General features: G+C 46.9%; 1 protein-coding gene across 3 annotated transcripts in view; it reads left to right on the plus strand.

Moving 5' to 3' along the window:
- Positions 1-12,759: 12,759 nt before the first annotated feature.
- The window catches only part of LOC119976143 (complement C1q and tumor necrosis factor-related protein 9), a 132,112-nt gene continuing 123,619 nt past the window's right edge, over positions 12,760-21,252 (plus strand). For 2 of the 3 annotated variants that reach the window (XM_038816341.1, XM_038816343.1), the window contains exon 1: positions 13,121-13,483. The gene's annotated coding sequence lies outside the window, so the exon portion shown is untranslated. Of the gene's footprint in view, positions 13,048-13,120; positions 13,484-21,252 lie in introns of those variants that run through there. The other variant, XM_038816344.1, reaches the window with a different exon arrangement.

A 21,252-nucleotide genomic window follows, 5' to 3' on the forward strand; every position in this document is an offset into this window, starting at 1 on the left:
TTAAAACCGCTATTCTAATCCTACAAGCATGTGTCCGTAGAATTGTTGGTTCCAACAATTTAATATACTCAGGAAACAGTCGAAGAAATCATGGAAGCAGCCCTCAAGCCCGGACGCCTAGAACTTGACCCAGAGGATGCAGAGGCTAAGGAAATTTTTTCCCACTGGCTGAGATGTTTTAAAGCCTACCTAGCAGAAGCCAGCACCGCCGGAACAACGGAGGAACAAAAACTCAGCCTACTGCACGCGAGGGTAAGCCACAGAATATCCACACAGCTGAATCCGGCCGGTTCTTACACCGCAGCGCTGGCAATATTGGACAAAATGTACGTTAGGCCCATTAACGAGGTTTATGCACGCAACGTGTTTACGACCCGCCGTCAGCGGCCTACAGAAACGCTAGCCGAGTTTGTAAGGGAATTGAACAATCTCTCTAATGCCTGTAATTATCAAGCCGTTACCGCAGCTGAACATAGGGAGCTTGCTGTGCGGGACGTTTTCGTGGCGGGCCTTAGGTCTAACTATGTGCGCCAAAGACTGCTAGAAAAGGGGGCCCAGGACGTAGACACGACTATGGAGGCTGCTACCACTATGGAAGTTTCCTTCCGCAGCCTCACCTCGTTTCCCGCGGACCCCGCAACCTCATCGTGGACCCCCGACCAACAGTCCCCCCAAGCCTGTGCTGCACGGCCCCCCAGCTACTATGCTGCCAAAGCCAGTTACTCTGCTGCCCCAGCCAGCAACACGGCTGCTTCAGCCTGCTATTTCTGTGGCCAAAGCCAGCACCCGCGGCAGCACTGCCCGGCCCGTAACGCGACCTGTAGCAGCTGCGGGCGAAAAGGACACTATGCCAGAGTGTGTCTGGCGAAGAAAGCCTCCGCCTCTAACCCTCCCACGGCTCAAAGCACTCGTTCCCTGAATTCACAGGCCTGCAGGCCCCGAAATGCTGCAGCCTGTATGACGACTCCGCCCCCACCCGACATGTGCGACTCATGGGGGTGGCCATCTTGGCAATCCTCCTCCATGCGGCCGGCCATGTGCGACTCATGGGGGTGGCCATCTTGGGATCCATCCCCTTCAAACTCTGAAACTCACCTCGACGACTACAAACTCAGAGGGCAGTCATCACGGGGCCACTCCAGCACAGCTGATCGAGCCGCCGACTACCCGCAACTCAGCGCAGTCACCCTGGATCAATCCCGCCCCAAGCACCTATGAAGTTCGATGGCGGAGGTCCAGATCAACGGGTACAGCATGCCATGCTTCTTTGACTCCGGGAGCACCGAGAGGTTTATACATCCAGAGCTGGTAAGACGCTGTTCGCTTTCTATTTTTCCGGTGAGCCAAACTATCGCCCTCGCTTCGGGCTCCCACTCAGTCCAAATCCAAGGGCGCACCGTTGCTACGCTCACAATTCGAGGCGCTAGTTATTCTAAATTTAAACATTTATGTCCTGCCCGACCTCCGCGCGCCTCTCTTATTAGGCCTGGATTTCCAGTGCAACCTCAAGAGCCTCAGCCTCAGCGGGCCCCTGCCCCCACTCACTATCTGCAGCCTAACCACGCTGCGCATCTCCCCCCCCCCCCCTCCTCCGCTCTTCGCCAATCTCACTCCAGATTGCAAGCCAGTAGCTACTCGCAGCAGGCGATACAGTCTACAGGATAGGGTCTTTATCCGATCGGAGGTCCGACGGCTGCTCAGTGAGGGGATCATAGTGGCCAGTAATAGTCCCTGGAGAGCTCAGGTGGTGGTCGTCAAGACCGGGGAAACATTTTGCATGGTCGTCGACTATAGCCAGACCATAAATCGCTTTACGCTCCTAGACGCGTATCCCCTCCCCAGAATTGCAGACATGGTTAATCAGATCGCCCAATATCGGCTATTTTCCACGGTGGATCTGAAGTCTGCATACCACCAGCTCCCAATCCGCCCGGAGGACCGCCACTACACGGCATTCGAGGCCGATGGCCACCTCTTCCATTTCCTCCGGGTTCCTTTCGGGGTCACTAACGGGGTTTCGGTGTTCCAACGAGCAATGGACCGAATGATAGACCAGTACGGGCTACGGGCTACGTTTCCGTATCTGGACAATGTTACCATCTGCGGCTATGACCAGCAGGACCACGATGCCAACCTCCACCGTTTTCTCCAAACGGCACAGAAATTAAATCTCACATATAACAAGGAGAAATGCGTTTTCCGCACAAACAGACTGGCCATCCTCGGCTAAGTCGTGGAGAACGGAGTCCTGGGCCCAGACCCGGACCGCATGCGCCCCCCTCTTAGAACTCCCCCTCCCTCATTGGCCCAAGGCCCTCAAACGGTGCTTGGGGTTCTTCTCATACTACGCCGAGTGGGTCCCTCAATATGCGGACAAAGCCTGCCCACTCTTTAAGGCCACACGATTTCCCCTGTCAGCTGAGGCGCGCCAGGCCTTCAGCTGCATCAAGGAGGACATCGCCAAAGCAGCCATGCGGGCGGTGGATGAATCCACTCCCTTTCAGGTTGAGAGCGACGCCTCAGAGGTAGCTCTAGCAGCCACTTTAAATCAGGCAGGGAGGCCCGTTGCATTTTTCTCCCGTACCCTATCCGCTTCAGAACTCCGACACTCCTCAGTCGAGAAGGAAGCACAAGACATCGTGGAGGCTGTTCGTCACTGGAGGCACTACCTCGCAGGTAGGAGGTTCACCCTCATCACCAACCAACGATCGGTTGCCTTTATGTTTGACAACTCGCAAAGGGGCAAAATAAAAAATGATAAAATCCTTCGGTGGAGGATCGAACTCTCCACCTATAGTTACGATATTAAATATCGACCGGGGAAGCTCAACGAGCCCTTGGATGCCCTATCCGACATGCGCCAGCGCGCAGATCAGCCGTCTGAAAGCCATCCACGTTTATCTCTGCCATCCAGGGGTCACCCGGCTCGCCCACTACATCAGAGCCCGAAACCTGCCTTTCTCCAACGAGGAGGTAAAAGCGGTCACCAGGGACTGCCCGATCTGTGCAGAGTGCAAACCGCACTTCTATAGACCAGACAGGGCCCACTTGGTCAAGGCTTCTAGGCCCTTTGAACGCCTTGAGATCGATTTCAAAGGGCCACTCCCCTCCACTAACAAGAACATTTATTTCCTCAACATCATCGACGAGTTCTCCCGATTCCCTTTTGCCATTCCATGCCCTGATATGACCTCCCACACAGTCATTAGGGCCCTGCATAATGTCTTCACCCTGTTCGGTTTCCCCAGCTACGTGCACAGGGTTCGTCCTTTATGAGTGACGAGCTGCGTCAGTACCTGCTCGACAAGGGCATCGCCTCGAGCAGGACTACCAGTTACAACCCCAGGGGGAACGGGCAGGTGGAGAGGGAGAACGCGACGGTCTGGTAGACCGTCCTACTGACCCTCCGGTCTAGAAAACTCCAAGTCTCCCAATGGCAAGAAGTCCTCCCAGGCGCGCTCCACGCAATCAGATCCCTCCTCTGTACAGCTACAAATCAAACCCCTCACGAGCGACTCTTCATTTTTTCTAGGGGCACTACCACGGGAGTCTCACTTCCGGCGTGGCTGAGGACACCAGGCTCGGTCCTCCTGAGGAAGCACGTCAGGGGGCACAAAACTGACCCCCTTGTTGAAAAGGTGCACCTCCTCCATTCCAACCCCAGTACGCATTTGTAGAGTTCCCGGACGGTCGCCAGGACACAGTATCCCTTCGGGACCTGGCACCCGCTGAATCCAGCCCCCCCTACCCCAGCTGAGGAACCACTTACCCCGTTCCCTATGCTGCTGCCCCCTCGCGCCCCCGATTCCGCAAGCTCACCCCACCGGTTCCACGCGCCAGAACCAGCCCGCCCCCAGCGCCCCCTGTCTCCGGTCGAGCCAGAGGTGTATAAAGTTCGGACGAGACCCGCCATCGTACCCCAGCTCTCAACACCCACACAGCCACCGCAAGAGACTGCAACCCTGGTGCTCTGCAGATCGAAAAGAACAATTCATCCACCGGACAGACTAACTGTGAGCCACCACCCCTGCTGGACTCGATTTTTTCACAGGGGGTGAATGTGATTCACACCGGATTATAACCTGTATATACATGTGTCTGTATTGTAAGTGCAGTTGCACTACCTGTCCTTCAGGGGGAGTAGCTCTGGGAATGCTCGAGTTGTACGGGGCTTCTCCCTTGGCTCTGCCCAGGACTCCTCCCCCGGAAGCTGCTGTATAAAAGATGTGCCACATGGTCAGCCGGCCAGTTCACCGAAAGTTCAATGGCTAATAGGCTGGCTCTGTTGTGAGTATATTAAAACCGCTATTCTAATCCTACAAGCACGTGTCCGTAGAATTGTTGGTTCCAACAATGTAGCACTGTTTCTCATCGTAGTCGATTGTGTTCCCTGTGGTGCCGGTACTAGGACCTCAACGGTCATTGAATCGGGCCATGTGCGGAGCCAGTTTTGCTGTCGATAAAGTCCATGAATCCTGCCTCGGTGCCAACACTTAATCTCAGGAATGGAGAATTTTGCCGCTTGTCTCCTCCTTGTAAACATGGTGCCACCTACTAAGATCACCTGATAAAGCAACCTCTGACACTTCAACAATGGACGTCATTGCAGCCGCATAGACAACTCTCCAAACTCAAGACATTCACTTCAGACAATGCAACACTTCAACTTCAAAACATATCAGGCTTGCAGCGGGTATAGACTGAATTGTTCCCATCTTTATATGTATCTTTGTAAAAATATTTCTCTGTAAATAATCTTTCTATGTCTATGTTAGTCATTTACTCTTTTCTTAAGTATCTTCCAGAGCAATAGTGTGATATAAAGTAATGTTTTCCTTTTAAGTAAAAAGGTAAGGCTACAGGGTTGTCTTAAAATGAGTCTCTCAATCCATCGATAAGAAAATACACGCACAAATACAAATACCTCATCCATCGATAACCCAAGTCTAGGGAGCAGTATAGTACTGGACACAGACATGAGTAGAGGCAAGCATGGAGAGAGCTCTTAGCTAGACATTATACTGTGTATATATAGTTACAAGTAGTAAATAACACTTACTATTGAACTCTACAAAATGTAATCTCTTCATGAGACTTACTGAACAACAGATAACATTTTAGAACAAATGGTAATCCCCAGGATGTCGTTTGGTAAGGGATCCATTGAGGGAAGTGCTATTAAATGTTAACAGGATGTAGTTAGATTGTCTCTGGCTAATATATGTTATGATCAAGTGGGGAAGATTAGGATGACTCAGCTCTTTTCTCACTCATTTGACCGCAACAGTTTTTAAAAAAGATATGTTTGCCAATTCCGTGAATGTTCATGTGTTCTTGACAATAAAAGACACAAACAGACTAAAGAAAACAGTATTTATTGTACTTAACCAGGTCTAAGTAAAATAAAAATGCTCCGACTTTCACACATCCACATGCTCGAAGTTTGCACACATACACACAAATAGATTACAGCATGGGAGGATAGATTAAGCAATTGAAAGTCCAGCAAACATATACGGGTCTTGAAGGTTGGTGACTTGGCTGGCTTCGGGCTGAACTGTGGTTTTTCTGGGTTGGATTTGAGTTGGTTCAAAGCTGTGAAGCAGCTGCAGGGTTGAGTTACTGTTAGAATCGGTCTGTGGCACATGCAGTCAAACAAAACCCAGCAGACATGGTTTGAAATTTGCAAGTCGTGACCGCACTGTCATAAACACATCTTCCAACAAATTGTAAAATTGAAGACAACCTAGATATATAAACACTGACACATGATAGATTACATTATTTTATGATAGAGATACCTCAAGTATTTGTGCTCTATCCGCTGCCTTAAATTTGAGTTGTGGTGTAGAGTTAATCGGCGCAGGCTGGGAGGGCCGAAGGGCCTGTTCCTGTGCTGTAATTTTCTTTGTTCTTTTCTTTGTTAAAAGCACTGAGTGAAGGTCAGACCATCAGTTTGTCAGGAGCATCATGTTCTTGAAGATAACGGAGTTAAATCACAAAGGAAGTGTCACCATTCTAAAAGACTCAGCCAAGAAACAGTAACCAGAACAAAAACTATCCCAAAAGATAACATCGACATTGAAAATTCTTGGAAGAAATTAAGGATGTCACTCATAGCATGTATAAAAGACAGAGAGACTGTGCACGAAGTAAGCAAGCACTTTCCAGGAGACTCATCCGGAGTGAGACTCGTACAGAGTGGAGGATTGAAATTTGGTAATTTGGTGCAGTGAGGTAATTCGGTGCAGAGTGTGAGGAGGTGCTCTTTCACCCTGGTAAGCGACTGGTAAGTAGTCTCTCTTTTTCTTTTCCTTGCCTAATTTATTTATTTTTATTTTGAAATTGTAGTTGTTTAAGTTTACCAAGGGTTTAAGACATGGCAGGAGATCCCAGACCCGTGTCATGCTCCTCGTGTGCGATGTGGGAGCTCAGGGACACGTCCACTGTCCCTGGCTCCTTCACGTGCAAGAAGTGTGTTCAGTTGCAGCTCTTGTTAGACCGCTTGACGGCTCTGGAGCTGCGGATGGACTCACTTTGGAGCATCCGCGATGCTGAGGAGGTCGTGGATAGCACGTTTAGCGAGTTGGTCACACCGCAGGTGAAGGTTACTGAGGGAGATAGAAAATGGGTGACCAAAAGAAAGAGCAAGAGTAGGAAGGCAGTGCAGGTGTCCCCTGCGGTCATCTCCCTGCAAAACAGATATACCGCTTTGGATACTGTTGAGGGAGATGGCTCACCAGGGGAAGGCAGCAGCAGCCAGGTTCATGGCACCGTGGCTGGCTCTGCTGCACAGCAGGGCAGGAAGAAAAATGGCAGGGCTATAGTGATAGGGGACTCGATCGTAAGGGGAATAGACAGGCGGTTCTGTGGACGTAATCGAGACTCCAGGATGGTATGTTGCCTCCCTGGTGCAAGGGTCAAGGATGTCTCGGAGCGGCTGCAGGACATTCTAGGGGGGGAGGGTGAACAGCCAGCTGTCGTGGTGCACATAGGCACCAACGATATAGGTAAAAAACGGGATGAGGTCCTACAAGCGGAATTCAGGGAGTTAGGAGTTAAACTAAAAAGTAGGACCTCAAAGGTAATAATCTCAGGATTGCTACCAGTGCCACGAGCTAGTCAGAGTAGGGATGTCAGGATAGATAGGATGAATGCGTGGCTCGAGAGATGGTGCAAGAGGGAGGGATTCAAATTCCTGGGGCATTAGGACCGGTTCTGGGGGAGGTGGGACCAGTACAAACCGGACGGTCTGCACTTGGGCAGGACTGGAACCGATGTCCTAGGGGGGGTGTTTTCTAGAGCTGTTGGGGAGGGTTTAAACTAATGTGGCAGGGGGATGGGAACCAATGCTGGAAGTTGGAAGGTAGCAAAACAGGGACAGAAACAAAAGGAAGGGGAAAAGGGCAAGGCAGAGAAGACATAGTCAGAAATCCATAAGGGCGACAGTACAAGGTACAGTGACTGAGGGGAGCACAGTGAATAGGCCCAGTAATAACAAAAGGAATAAAACTGGAGATGTTAAGATTCAAAACAGAGGTAAAAAAACCAACATAAGTGTACTTTACCTGAATGCTCGTAGTATTCGGAATAAAGTAAATGAGTTGGTGGCACAAATCATCGTGAAGGACTATGATTTAGTGGCCATTACTGAAACATGGTTAAAGGATGGTCACGACTGGGAGTTAAATATCCGAGGGTATCAAACTATTCGGAAGGACAGAGTGGATGGTAAGGGAGGTGGTGTTGCTCTGTTATTTAAGGATGACATCCGGGCAATAGTAAGGGATGACATCGGTGCTATGGAGGATAAGGTTGAATCCATTTGGGTGGAAATCAGGAATAGTAAGGCGAAAAAGTCACTGATAGGAGTAGTCTATCGGCCACCAAATAGTAACGAGATGGTGGGGCAGGCAATAAACAAAGAAATAACTGATGCATGTAGAAATGGTACAGCAGTTATCATGGGGGTTTTTAATCTACATGTCGATTGGTTTAACCAGGTCGGTCAAGGCAACCGTGAGGAGGAGTTTATAGAATGTATCCGCGATAGTTTCCTAGAACAGTATGTAATGGAACCTACGAGGGAACAAGCGGTCCTAGATCTTGTCCTGTGTAATGAGACAGGATTGATTCATGATCTCATAGTTAGGGATCCTCTCGGAAGGAGCGATCACAATATGGTGAAATTTAAAATACAGATGGAGGGTGAGAAAGTAAAATCAAATACTAGTGTTTTGTGTTTAAACAAAGGAGATTACAGGGGATGAGAGAAGAACTAGCTAAGGTAGACTGGGAGCTGAGACTTTATGGTGGAACAGTTGAGGAACAGTGGAGAACCTTCCAAGCGATTTTTCACAGTGCTCAGCAAAGGTTTATACCAACAAAAAGGAAGGACGGAAGAAAGAGGGAAAATCGACCGTGGATATCTAAGGAAATAAGGGAGAGTATCAAATTGAAGGAAAAAGCATATAAAGTGGCAAAGATTGCTGGGAGATTAGAGGACTGGGAAATCTTTAGGGGGCAACAGAAAGCTACTAAAAAAGCTATAAAGAAGAGTAAGATAGAGTATGACAGTAAACTTGCTCAGAATATAAAAACAGACAGTAAAAGTTTTTACAAATATATAAGACAAAAAAGAGTGGCTAAGGTAAATATTGGTCCTTTAGAGGATGAGAAGGGAGTTTTAATAATGGGAAATGAGGAAATGGCTGAGGAACTGAACAGGTTTTTTGGGTCGGTCTTCACAGTGGAAGACACAAATAACATGCCAGTGACTGATAGAAATGAGGCTATGACAGGTGAGGACCTTGAGACGATTGTTATCACTAAGGAGGGAGTGATGGGCAAGCTAATGGGGCTAAAGGCAGACAAGTCTCCTGGCCCTGATGGAATGCATCCCAGAGTGCTAAAAGAGATGGCTAGGGAAATTGCAGATGCATTAGTGATAATTTACCGAAATTCACTAGACTCTGGGGTGGTCCCGGTGGATTGGAAATTAGCAAACGTGGCGCCACTGTTTAAAAAAGGAGGTAGGCAGAAAGCAGGAAATTATAGGCCAGTGAGTTTAACTTGGGTAATAGGGAAGATGCTGGAATCTATCATCAAGGAAGAAATTGCGAGGCATCTGGATAGAAATTGTCCCATTGGGCAGACGCAGCATGGGTTCGTAAAAGGCAGGTCGTGCCTAACTAATTTAGTGGAATTTTTTGAGGACATTACCAGTGCAGTAGATAACGGGGAGCCGATGGATGTGGTATATCTGGATTTCCAGAAAGCCTTTGACAAGGTGCCACACAAAAGGTTGCTGCATAAGATAAAGATGCATGGCATTAAGGGTAAAGTAGTAGCATGGATAGAGGATTGGTTAATTAATAGAAAGCAAAGAGTTGGGATAAATGGGTGTTTCTCTGGTTGGCAATCAGTGGCTAGTGGTGTCCCTCAGGGATCCGTGTTGGGCCCACAATTGTTCACAATTTACATTGATGATTTGGAGTTGGGGACCAAGGGCAATGTGTCCAAGTTTGCAGATGACACTAAGATGAGTGGTAAAGCGAAAAGTGCAGAGGATACTGGAAGTCTGCAGAGGGATTTGGATAGGTTAAGTGAATGGGCTCGGGTCTGGCAGATGGAATACAATGTTGACAAATGTGAGGTTATCCATTTTGGTAGGAATAACAGCAAACGGGATTATTATTTAAACGATAAAATATTAAAGCATGCCGCTGTTCAGAGAGACTTGGGTGTGCTAGTGCATGAGTCACAGAAGGTTGGTTTACAAGTGCAACAGGTGATTAAGAAGGCAAATGGAATTTTGTCCTTCATTGCTAGAGGGATGGAGTTTAAGACTAGGGAGGTTATGTTGCAATTGTATAAGGTGTTAGTGCGGCCACACCTGGAGTATTGTGTTCAGTTTTGGTCTCCTTACTTGAGAAAGGACGTACTGGCGCTGGAGGGTGTGCAGAGGAGATTCACTAGGTTAATCCCAGAGCTGAAGGGGTTGGATTATGAGGAGAGGTTGAGTAGACTGGGACTGTACTCGTTGGAATTTAGAAGGATGAGGGGGGATCTTATAGAAACATTTAAAATTATGAAGGGAATAGATAGGATAGATGCGGGCAGGTTGTTTCCACTGGCGGGTGACAGCAGAACTAGGGGGCATAGCCTCAAAATAAGGGGAAGTAGATTTAGAACTGAGTTTAGGAGGAACTTCTTCACCCAAAGGGTTGTGAATCTATGGAATTCCTTGCCCAGTGAAGCAGTTGAGGCTCCTTCATTACATGTTTTTAAGGTAAAGATAGATAGTTTTTTGAAGAATAAAGGGATTAAGGGTTATGGTGTTCGGGCCGGAAAGTGGAGCTGAGTCCACAAAAGATCAGCCATGATCTCATTGAATGGCGGAGCAGGCTCGAGGGGCCAGATGGCCTGCTCCTGCTCCTAGTTCTTATGTTCTTATGGCATCTGAAGTCCTTGGATTTGTCAAACAGAAGCACCCAGATTAGTTTGACAGGAATGACCATGATATAGCCAAGCTACTGTGCACAATGTTAACAGATCCCATATCTGAAAAGAAATCAGCAGTGGATTACGAGCCCCCCCCCCCCCCACCGCTGAGGGGTGGAGGCTTATGAAGGGGAAAGTGTGTTTTCCAGGCAAAAAAGGCCGTATACTTTGGGTATTAAGTAGACAAGGGCAGTTTACACCTGGTGGAGGAGGTCCAAGGCATCAAGAAGGTCCCCATGCCAGAGAATACGATGGAGCTACGGTCATTCCTAGTCCATCTGATGATCACCCTCTCTACCCCCAACAATGCACTGCCTGCCAATTTATCCTCTCCTCTCTCCCTACTGACTCCCGTAAAAGGAGACCCCCCCCCCCAGGAACCCCGTAATAGGGAGACCCCCCCCCCCCCGCAGGGATCCCTGAAATGGGGAGAAGCCCTTCAGGGACCCCTGCAATAGGGAGTCCTCCTCTTGGGAACTTCAATATGGGCAGCACGGTAGCACAAGTGGATAGCACCGTGGCTTCATAGCGCCAGGGTCCCAGGTTCGATTCCCCGCTGGGTCACTGTCTGTGCAGAGTTCTGCACGTTCTCTCCGTGTTGGCGTGGGTCCCATGTTCGATTACCGGCTTGGGTCACTGTCTGTGTGGAGTCTGCACGTTCTCCCCATGTCTGCGTGGGTTTCCTCCGGGTGCTCCGGTTTCCTCCCACAGTCCAAAGACGTGCAGGTTGGGTGGATTGGCCATGCTAAATTGCCCTTAGTGTCCAAAGAAAAAGGTTAGGAGGGGTTATTGGGTTACGGGGATAGGGTGGAAGTGAGGGATTAAGTGGGTTGGCCCAGACGCGATGGGTCGAATGGCCTCCTTCTGCATTGTATGTTCTATGTTCTAATTGAGGATTGCCCCACCCAGGGCAACTGCAATAGGGAGATCCCCCACAGAGACCCCCTCCCCCTCTGCTGACAGCTTAACTTTTCCCAAAGAAGTCAATAAATGGCTCTCATCTCTGGACAAACCCTAGCATCGATCCCTTCAGGGCGAACTTGATCTTGTCAAGCCCCAGAAAACCAGCAATGCCACTGATCCACACCCCCGACTTCGGGGGCTCCGAGTCCCTCTGTGCTAACAAGATCCATCTCCGGGCTACCAGGAAGGCAAAGGCCAAGACATCGGCCTCTCTCGCCTCCTGGACTCCCGGGTCTTCTGGCATACCAAAAATGGCCACCTTTCGACTCGGAACCCCTTAACTTCAGTACCTCCAGCATGATGTCAGCAAACCCCTGCCAGAATCCCCTAAGCTTTGGACATGCCCACAACATATGGACATGACTCGCTGGCCCACCCGCACACCTATCCTCCACTACTTCAAAGAATTTTCTCCTCCGGGCTACAGTGCCCTGGACCACCTTAAATTGTATAAGGCTAAGCCTGGCACACAACGATGACGCATTGACTTGCCTCAGGGCGTCCTTCCAGAACCCAGTCTCCAAATTTCCACCCAGCTCTTCCTCCCACTTCCGCTTCACCTCCCCTAACAGGGCTTCCCCCACAAACCAAAGATGTACAGGTAGGGCAGAAAGGGGGGTTGGACAGGATTGGGGTGGTCGTTTGGGGGTGGGTGGTCACGTGTGGTCTCCTGGATTCCCTGAGGGGTGAACCATGCAAGGCTGGGCCTGGGTGTTGAAATAGTTGCTCTGGAGTTCAAAGTGATTTCTTTGTCCTTCTAACTCTTTCAGAGTAACAGCTGGCAGAACCATCCAGAGTTAGTAATTGTAATCGCTTCTGCCAGATGTTTCCAAGCCCATGGGAATCTCCTGGAGGGATTCCCCAACACATCAATGGGGTACTCCCAAATCAGGAAGTTATTGGCCAATATATTGCAGGGTTCCTTAATCAAATATATGTTGAAAACTACTCCTTTAATGAGTTTTCATGCTTTCATGAAATTATTTCTTTGTTTAGATTGATATGAAAGTTCGTTAAGCAGCAACATTGGCTGATTGGTTGTTGTAGTGGTATAATGTCAGACAGGGTTACCAACTGATTCTTCCCCACACCACAGTCAATCAACACATCCATCCTTGCCTTCCTACACCAACTGAAAAGCAAGATGACTCGTTATCCAGTTGAACGATGCTTGATAGTTAACCAACACCCCCCCCCCCCCCCCTATTTTTCAATATTAAAAAAAGTACTGCAGATCCGAAATAAAAACTGAAGAGTCAAAGTGACTCGAAATGTTAACTCGTTTCTCCACTCATGCCGCCAGGCCTACTGAGTTTTCCCAACACGTTCTACTTCAATAATCTGTCTGGTGAAGAGGAATGCCTGCAGAAAAGTGGCAAGGAAAAACATCTCTTGTTGATGTCCTGATTTTGCTTTCTCTGTCTCTCTCCAGGGTGCTGCTGGAGAATGACTGGAGACTCCAGGCCAATCCTGGAGGGTTGGCAACCCCCCTCCGTGACAGGCCCTTTGGCCTGTACCGGTCAGTGAGGGTCTCCGGAAGAGTTGTGTCGATCTGCAGGCCGACCAGGGGGTGACCCACAGGTGAGGAGATGTATGTGGAAAGGAACAAAAATGGCGCGGCGCTCACTCAATGCAGTGACTAACTCACCCGGGCCTGCGGACCGGCGCGCATCGGCAAACCGGGCTGCTCCCCGCGCGCGGCGGCCGTTTAAAATTCAACGGTCAGTCGGTGCCGCGCGCGACCAGTGGCCGGAATTTGGGAGGAGCGTCGTCCCTGGGGCCTCGCCACTCATCTCCCAATGCGATGTGGGAACCGTGAGGGCGGTCGGCGAAGGGAGAGATCGTCCAGAATGTAAAGGGGCGGGAAAAAAGACTGACACCACCATCAACAACAACCGACACCCAGCGCCACCTTCCATCCATCCATCGTCCATCTCAACCACCTTGACATTATGTTTGCAGACGCGTGCGGCGTTCCTGTCCGGTGCTCCCTGAGGAGTTTGTGTACGGCGGGCTGGTGAGTGAAAATTTCGCAGGCCTTCATTGGGACTTAAAACTTATGAAACGGATTATTTGGCCCAACCAGTGGTTATGCTCCACACGAGCCTCCTCCTATCTTTCCTCGTCCAAATTTACCATTGTAACCCTCTATTCCCTGCGCCTTCATATGCTTGTCTTGCTTCCCCTTAAATCAATGATGGGCATCCTCGGCTAGTGAGTGGGTCCCATGAGTGGCTCTCCTTCATCTCAGTGGGCCGCAAGATTGATGACTCCATGATTAAGATTAAATACAATTAATTTCATAACGAGTTATAGAAGATGCTGAACCATTTATATATTAACAGAAGTGTCATGAACTTCAGTTTGTCAAAACAAAATAAATATTTACGTTTTGGACGCAGAGGAAATACATGGGCTCTCACAGTCAATGTTATGTGCAATCAGCATGCACCTCATTTCACTTGCCCTTGCTTTATATGCATACCACTTCAGTCACACCGGTAGGAAAAAAAACAATGCCAATGGAAATTAGTGAAATGTGGCAACCCTGCGCACGGGCAAGGGTCTACAAAATATCTTGTGGGCTGCACTCAAAACCCAGGTGGGCCTCATGTGGCTCCTGGGCCACAGGTTGCCACCACTGTCTTAAATGCATCAACAATTGCCTGTGGTAGTGAGTTCCATATTCTCACCATTCTTCGGGTGAAGACATTTCTTCTGACTTCCATATTAGATTTCTTTATGACTATCTTATATTGGCCTCTACTCTTCCCCACAAGGGGAAACATTCTCTCTATCTACTCTATTAAAACATTTCATAATTGAAATATCTATCAGGTCACCCTCAGCCTTCTTTTCTCAAGAGTAACATATGACTTGAACCGTTGGGCTTATCTGCACTGGGTCGGCTGCCAAAGATTTGGTGAGAACCTATGGGCAGCTAGCCAACTGAAGCAGAGAGATATCTGGCAGGTAAACAGTAAGAAGAGGTGAGGGTGGCACTGCATGACCAACATCAGATTAGAGTATTTCTATGGTATCTCCTCTTTCTGTTTTGTGAGTGAACTTTTTTGGTCTTTTTAAGTACCACTGGTCGGGCTACCCAAGGATTAGTACTAATGGCCGAACATTCACAGGGAATGCTCCTGTCATTGGCACTGAACGTTACAGACAGGCTCCTACACATAGCGAGCCCTTGGTTTGCAAAGTCAATTTGGCTCCTGCCTGATCTGGATGGGAGTGGTGGTCTTATATCTGCAATCTTGTCTGGGCCTTAGACTCCTGAGTGGTGACAATTAAAAAATACATTGCTCGCCACTTAATGTTCCAGCATAAAAAGACTGTTTGGCAGCTGAAAATTGTATTCATGAATAAAGATATGCTGTCTAGAATTATAGAATCCCTACAGTACAGAAGGAGGCCATTCAGTCCATCAAGTTTGCACCGACCAGCTGGAAGGGCACCCCACCTCAGCCCACTCCCTGACTTATCCCTGTAACTCCACCTAACCTGCACATCTTTGGACACTAAGGGGCAATTTTAGCATGGCCAATCCACCTAACCTGCACATCTTTGGGCTGTGGGAGGAAACCTGAGAACCCAGAGGAAACCCACGCAGACACAGGGGAACGTGCAAACTCCACACAGACAGTCACCCAAGGCCAGAATAGAACCCAAGTCCTGGCGCTGTGAGACAGTAGTGCTAACCACTGTGCCACCGTGCTTCTCGAGATAATCTTTATTTTTCCGTAACAAAATTGACAACTATTTTTTATAAATATTATTATTTAGTCCTCTCATTTCAATACAGTTGATTTAATTAATATAAATGGATCATGGTGAATCCATAATGGTATATTTTCAGGAATGTTACAATGTCGATGGGTAAGTTCATTGACTACCGTATGATTGAAAGAAATAAGAAGCAACTTTACCATGTTTCATAGTCAGTGAGTTACTTTTTAAGGACTGCCAAAGTTGTTAAGTGTCATGTGAGAGTTCCTTTAAGAAATGGATGTTTAAGCAATGTACCTTTAAGAAATGGAGCAGCTCATATTACTGAAGTGTTGTCTGAGGGTGGGGGAGCTGAGCTGAGCTCACTTCTGCTTTTGGTTTCAGTTTTGAGGAGAAAGCTGGAAGTGTTTTATGTGTTTTGCAAAACGCTGCAAGAAGAAACTGGTCTGTTGATGTCTGAAAATCCAAAGACTATAAGTATATTGAATGTAACCTCAAGTCTGTTGTTAAAGGTGAAGTCTTTTGGAGGTTTGAAGAAACATTTTGAGGGATTATTTAGTGTTGTATTATTTTCTGGGTTATCTTTGAAGTAAGGGGTGTTAAGTGATCCAATGTTTATTTAAAAGGTTAAGTTGAATTCATGGAATAAACATTGTTTTGTCTTTAAAAACCCACGTGTCCATAATTGTAATACCACACCTGGAGAACAAGCCGTGTGCTTCAAAAGCTAACAATCCATTAAAGGGTGAGGTTGGTTGAACTCCATGACACATTTTGGGGTTCAGTAAACACCGCTCCCATAACATAAAGGCAAACGATAAATCTACTCACAGCATGGTTCCAGGAACAGTAATGAGATAAATTCATAGACACTTTTGGTGGTTTTGGTGGAAGGAAACCACCAGACACAAGGGGCGGGATTCTCCGGTCTGCCAGCTGTATTTTCCTGGGTGGCGTGTCCTCACCAGCAGTGGGATTCTCTGTCCCCGCCACCTGCCAATGGGATTTCCCATTGTGGCCACCCCCACGCCGCCCGGTAACCCATGGACGTGAGTGCGCTGCCTGTGCATCAGAGAATCCCTTCAGTTTTGCATCTCATCAAAAGATGACATCTGTGACAGTGTGTTACTCCCTCTGTACTGCATGACTGTCAGTCCAGATTGCATGCTGAAATACTGAGTGGTGTTGAAGCTACTATGTTCTTATTCAGTGTTGAGAAGTGCCACTACTGAGCCAAGTTAGGCACCTTAAATAACACTAAACAATTTTTTTCAGCTTCAATCCCTAAACTAACTGCAACATTTCACACTGACAACCTGGGTTTATTAAGTTGTGTCTGAATGCCAGTGTCTGCTGAGAAAAGCCAGCATATCCAACCAAGCTTCCTGCCATTCTTCTTTAGCTGTCCCATGATGTTTACATTTTCATCAGTCTAGAGAGCTTTCACACATGTTTGGTAGCACCCAGCAGTAGACAAGAAAGTGAAAAATATTTCTTGATGCTATACCAAAGAGCTCCCACAAATTAACATCAGATCTGTGTCCCTGTGTTAGCATTTGTTAAGTTATTTTGCCATGTTACTGTTTGCTGAATGCCAAATGGAGTACTTTGCCAAGCAGAACCATGGACCAACACATGGAAGTCACTGGCCATCAGTGCCTTCTGAGGGTTTGGTACTTGAAGAGAGAGGGTGTTTGCTGCATTATCTTTACTATTAGCATTGCTGAATTGTTTTGATTTATCTTTCCTAGCTAATATTTGCCAGGGTATCTCTTGGTGTGAGAATTTATGTCACAAACGACATGCTGCTGAGCTTGCAAATGAGGAACGGGTGTCCAGTAACGTTTAAGTACTTCAAACCTTCAGGAACAAACACGCTGGAAACTGATTTTTTGGGGAAATTGGAGGGACTAAGAGTATGAATTATCTGTGCTATCTTCCACTCTTGCATTGCAACTTCCAAGTAAACCCTGTTTACACGTGTCAATGGGATTTTCATTGAATTATTTGAAGCTTCCTAAGCAATTTGAAATACATTGCAATTTTAGGGAGATAAGTGGCAGAAAACAATGTAACGTGTACTGTGGTGAATGATCGATCAGGAGGGTAAGACATGCCAATTAGCTCATGACTTATTCTAAATTAAGCTGGTGTGACAATGTTAAATTGAAACAATATTGGGTTCCACTCACTCGCCTTTTATTCGAGGTGTTCTTCAGCTATGAGCAATGCTGGAAATACCATGGGCGTGATTCTCCGTTGCCCGACGCCAAAGTCGGGAACAGCGATTGGGCGGAGGATAGCTCCCGACACCGAAATAGCGGCAAGCGCTGGTTTGACGGCGCGCATTCGCATCTAATTATTGGGCCCACCTGCAATGCTCCGCCTCCAGTGGGCCGAGTTCCCGATGGTGTGGTCCATGTGTGGTCTCAACAGTCGTGAACTTGGAATTGTGGGTGCGCAGAAAGAGAGAGAGAGTATTGGGACAGTGTCCAGCACCACCATACTTCGTCGACAGTCGTGCCGCTAGCCGGGGGCTTCTGCCAGGGCTGGGGGGAGTAGTGGGGGCCAGCCAGGAGGTCAGCTGTGGGGTCAGGGTGAACAGGGAGCGGTCCAGTACACCCAGCGCCATCGTTTAGGGCGTGTTTGGTGAATGTGTGGGGAATGCAGGGCCCTCTCTTCCTGCACATCTTTTAGAGATTCTCCATTTATTTTATACTGTCTCTCCATATTTTTCTCGTCAAAATGAATCACCTCAAACTTCTCTGCATTGGACTTCATTTTCCACTGATTGTCCAATCCACCAACATATCTATGTCCGTTTGCATTTCAATACTATACTTATTACAGTTGATGACGTTTCCAATCTTTGCATCAAATTTTGAAATCTATGCCCTGAACACCACAGTCTAGGTCATTCATACATATCAAGAAGAGCAAGGGTCCCAACATTGACCCCTGGGGAACCTTGGGGAAAGCAAACCTTTCTCCAATCTAAAAGCACTACTCTCTGTTTATAGCTAATTTCTTATCCAAATGTCTACTATGCCACTTATTTCATGAGTTCGAATTTTGCTCACAAGTCTGTTATTTGCCAGTGTATCAAATGCCTTTTGAAAATCCATATACACCACATCAACAGTATTGCCCTTATCTTCTCTGCTACCTCCTCAAAAAATTCCAGCAAGTAAGTTGAACATGATTTTCCCTTAATGGATCAATTCTGTCTTACCTTAATTATGCCGCAGCTGTCTAAGGGACTGTTGATTTTGTCCCAAACTATTGCCCCAGAAGTTTCTTTACCACTGAAATCAAATTAACTTATCTGTCGTTGCTGGCTCTATCCTTGCACCTCTTTTTGAACAAGGATGTAACATCCATAATTCTCCAGTCCTCTGGCACCATCATGTTCTAAGGAAGACCGCAAGATTATCACTAGTTACTCTGCAATTTCTACTCTCACTTCTCTCAGTACCCTTGGATGCATCTCATCCAATCCTGGTGCCTTATTAATTTTATTAAAGATCATCTTTCTAATACCTCCCCTTTTCTCAATTGTAAATTCTTCTTGTGTACCAGTTACCTCCCTTTCTCACCTCAGTCTGGGTAGCATCTTCTTCCTTTGTAAAGACAGATCAAAAGTACTCGTGGCCATTTCTCCTGCCTCCACGTGTAAGTCCCTTTTTTATACCTACTCGGCCCTAATCTTTCCATTCACCATCCTTTTTTATATGCTTTTAGAAGACTTTGGGGCTCCTTTTCATGTTAGCTGCCAGTCTCTTCTCATGCTCTCTGCTTGCTTTTCTTATTAGTTCATTCACACCCCCCTCCATTGTATTTTCTAACTGATATCTGTCATATGTGCATTTCCTCCTTTTCACCTCTATCTCTCTTGTCATCTAGGACACTGGATTTATTTGTCCCATCTTTCCCCTTCGAGGGAATATACCTTGACATTGTTTGCAATACTTTTTCTTTGAAGGTGGCCTATTATTCAGCCAACATCTTTCTTGCCTAAATTTTGGCTTTTGGACTCTCCCTCTCTGAATTCACGAAGCTTTATGGGCTCTCTCTGAATTACCACTTTCATGAGCAATCCCTCTCTCCGAACTCCTGCTGTATGAACTCACTCTCCGGTCGGTGTCCAGTATTTTATGGGCTCTCCCTCTCTCTGAATGCTCACTATTTATGAGCTTTCTCCCTCTGAACCTCTACTGCTTTTTGAGATTTTGCACTCTCCAAACCCCTGCTGCATTATGTGCTCTTCCTTTATCTGAATTCCGACTGCATTATGGGCTTCTCCCTGCCTCTCTCTTTCTCTGATCTCCCACTGCTTTATATTTTCTCACTCACTCCCACTCTCTCTCTCTCTCTCTCCCTGAACTCCTGCTGCTTCATGGGTTCTCTCAACTTCAGCTGCTTTTTGTGTCTCCCTTTCTATGAACTCTCACTGCTTTATGGACCTTCTGTCTCTCCCAACTCCCATTGCTCTCTCTATTTCTCTCTCTGAACCTCCCCAGGTATTTGGGTTCTCCATCTCTCTGAACTGCTGCTTCATGGACTCTTTCTTTCTGATAAATTGCCCTTAGTGACCAAAAAGGAGAGGTTGTTGGGTTACAGGGATAGGGTGGAAGCGAGGGCTTAAGTGGCTCGGTGCAGACTCGAATGGCCGAATGGCCTCCTTCTGCACTGTATGTTCTATGTTCCTGACTCCTGCTGTTTTATGGACTCCTTAAAAAAATCCAACAAGAGGGGAAAAAGTTCTTGGACGGGATTCTCTGTCGGCGGGATCATCCGCTTCACCGACAGCGCACTCACACCCGCGGATTTCCGTGTTGAGGAATTTCTTTAGAATTTGTTTACAATTCTCTACCCCAGAGGGCTGTGAAGGCCTAGTTATTGAGTATGTTCAAGACAAAGATTGATAGATTTTAAGATATTAAAGATATCAATGGACATGGGGATAGTAGGAGCAAATGGCATTGAGGTAGAAGATCAGCCATGAACTTTTTGAATGGCAAGCAGACTCGAGGGGCCGAATGTTCCTACATATTAACTTTGAAAAGTCTCTCTTTTGTGAAAGAGGCAGAAGTCAGGAGTGCAAGTCATTTGGCCAAGCGACTGTTAATTTTGTCCTGGATTATCATTTAAGAGATTTCTCAGGTAAAACTGACTTTGTAATTGTTGGCTTTATGCTTGCAAAAGAAAGTGTGTTATTAGTCTTGATGACTCATCAACTCCAAGTGATACCTCTTCTTTACCAATTTTAGCACATCGGGTATCTCAATTATCTCCTTTTCATGATGACTTCGGCAACATATTCGTCCTTGGCAAAGACACTTACAAAGTACTAATTTAGTACCTCTGCCACCATGCGTGGATCCCTTTTTAATCCCTAATCAGCCTCATTCCTCCTCTTAGTACCTTTTTACTGTTTATATGTCTGTTGAAGACTTTTGAATTTCTTTTTATGTTGGCTGCTAGTGTTTTCTCATCTATCTTTGTCCCTCTTATTTCATTTCTCATATTCTTCTGAACTGTTTATATTCAGCATGGTTCTAACTTGTACTGTCAACCTTCTTTTCTGCTTCATCTTGTTCTCTGTCACTTTCATCATCCATGGAGCTTTGTCTTTTCGCCATATCTGTCCCTTTTCTGGAGCTCTACCGTGGTTGTACCCGAACCATTTCCCTTTTTTAAAAATATATTTTTTTATTAAGCCGACTCGTGACAATAAGCGATTTTCATATTAGATTTCTCATTTTTTTACAAATAACACAACAACAAAAATTTCCAGTTTAAAACAGGTACAGCACAGAACAAGTATTATTGAAAATATGAGAACAAACAAGACAGGATGAATTTAGAGCAACAGACTTTATGAACTAGTGCCTCCAGTTTAAAAATGGATCAATCAAGAAACAGATTGGGGGAGAAAGAGGACAAGATCATATAACTTGTGCCGTAGTCCCAATGTTACCTACTGTGCCACGTGCCGCCCATAAGATCATATAAATAAGATAGGATAACGTCTCAGGCCACACAACTTTT

This window comes from Scyliorhinus canicula, chromosome 13 (genome assembly GCF_902713615.1).
Source record: "Scyliorhinus canicula chromosome 13, sScyCan1.1, whole genome shotgun sequence".
NCBI classification, from domain to species: domain Eukaryota; kingdom Metazoa; phylum Chordata; class Chondrichthyes; order Carcharhiniformes; family Scyliorhinidae; genus Scyliorhinus; species Scyliorhinus canicula.